Below are 1,991 nucleotides of genomic sequence, written 5' to 3'. Positions count from 1 at the left end.
TGCCTTTCAGGTTGTTGGAGGAAGTCTTGCATTGGCGCCTTCCCATCTCCTCCTTCAAATGGAGCCAGGAGAGGCCTGGTGTCTTGGTCCAGTCTTTGCTGTGAATGAGTCTCTGGGTGTATCTCTTCAGTGTAGAAGCAGGGACTGTCCTGTCGAGCTGGAACTCCTCAGCACCCAAACATGGACTACTGTCCAGATGGAACTCCTCAGCACCGCTCTGGGTGGGTTGTGGATGGAAGCCTGATATCTCTCCTGGTGCCCGGATCGGATCTCCTTGATGCTTGGGTGGCTCGTAAACAAAGGGCCTACCTAGCTCGCTGCCGGCAGGCTATTGGGGCAAAGGAGCTACCACCCTCCCGTTTGCCCTCCGATTCGGATTCTGTCCTAGAGCCCGAACAGGCTGAGCTGGGAGATGTTATGTGGTCAAAGAGGGAAGGGAGTCAGACGGAGGGGGGGAGGGTTGTGGATGCAAGCTGGGTGGGATAGGAAGAGAGAGGAGGTATCGGGCAGAGTAGCCCCTGAGGATGACCAGGAAGTGTAGGAGGGATGAGGAATGTCTGAGTCTTTCTCTTTAATTTATGATGATTTATTTCCTAAGTTCTACCTTCTGTTTGTGTCAACATGTTTTCTATAAAACATTTTCAAATTATTATTTATACAATGTTGTCTTCTATTATCTTTCTCATATGTATTTCTTGAATTCCTCTGCCCCTACAATATTTCTTTGTTATCTACTCCTTGAGCTTTAGCATTGATTTATTGGAATTGTACTTGAAAAAATATATTTTATGCCATTTTATTCAGATTGTAATATTTATTCACAGTTTTAAACTATCATGGCAACATCTTTCAGGCAAATATTCCCTGCCAATAAATTTACTGTCACTTTTTTTTCATTTTCACTAACAGAATTTATATGAATTTTCTTTACATTCCTTTTCTGATTACATATAATTATATATGTCAGTATTTTCTAAACCAATTCTTTGCAAGAAAAATCCATAATTAGAGAAAAACAAAAGTAGCACTCCAAATTACCAGATTTTCACATTGTTGTTATCTTTTTTTGTAGCTATCATATAGCACTGTGCTTTAATGACAATGTCAGTCTGTGGATTTCATATACAGTACAGTTTGTCTTGCTTCTGTAAATTTTATGGTTGTTCCAAGAATGTGAGTTTTTCTTTCACATTCTCCTATTTTTTCAATTGTTTCATCTATTGTCTCCTTTTCATTCCACTTTCTTATAAGTTCTTTACATGTTTTATTTCAGCATTCATTTCTCTATCTAGTTTTTTGAAGATTAGAAATATTTCTATTTTTCCTTATTCTCTCTCTCTCTCTCTCTCTCTCTCTCTCTCTCTGTGTGTGTGTGTGTGTGTGTGTGTGTGTAGGGGAGGTCGTGTTTGCATAAATTCTACCTCCTCTGTTACTTCAGCTCTATAGAAATGTAACAATCTACAGCCTAAAATGTCCAATGTTAGGAACATTTAAAGGCCTTATGTTTTATCTTACCTCTGACACTGTATGAAGAAGAGCAGAACAGATTTTTGTGAAAGTTTCTAATCTTCTAAGTTGGTTGATACTCACAAACAAACTCATCTGTTTAAAAGACTTGTCAGCATTATAATAGGATTAGTAGTCCACCATTTTTAAGGCATAACTATCTATATTAAGAGAATGAAATATAAAATAAATGATGTGTATTGAATCTAATTTCCAAGGGTCCTTCCACTCACTTAACTCAGTTTTTTTCAGATAAACTTAATTTTTTGTGCCACACAGAATTTGAAAATACACAAAATATTTGCTTTCTTATTTATGGTTGGCATTTTAATTATTAAATGCTTTACCAAGTAAAATTTTGGGTTTACAGGTCATGTCAGAATCTAATAATATAATTTGTATTACTACAAATTATGTGTGATTTCCCAGACAATTTGAAACCAGCAACCACAAAAATTTGCTTACTCAGTGAACAGCATGATAAT

Source organism: Alexandromys fortis, unplaced genomic scaffold, assembly GCF_014885135.2.
Source record: "Alexandromys fortis isolate MF-2015 unplaced genomic scaffold, M_Fortis_MF-2015_v1.1 scaffold_166, whole genome shotgun sequence".
Taxonomy (NCBI): domain Eukaryota; kingdom Metazoa; phylum Chordata; class Mammalia; order Rodentia; family Cricetidae; genus Alexandromys; species Alexandromys fortis.
Note: the sequence above shows the minus strand (reverse complement) of the source record.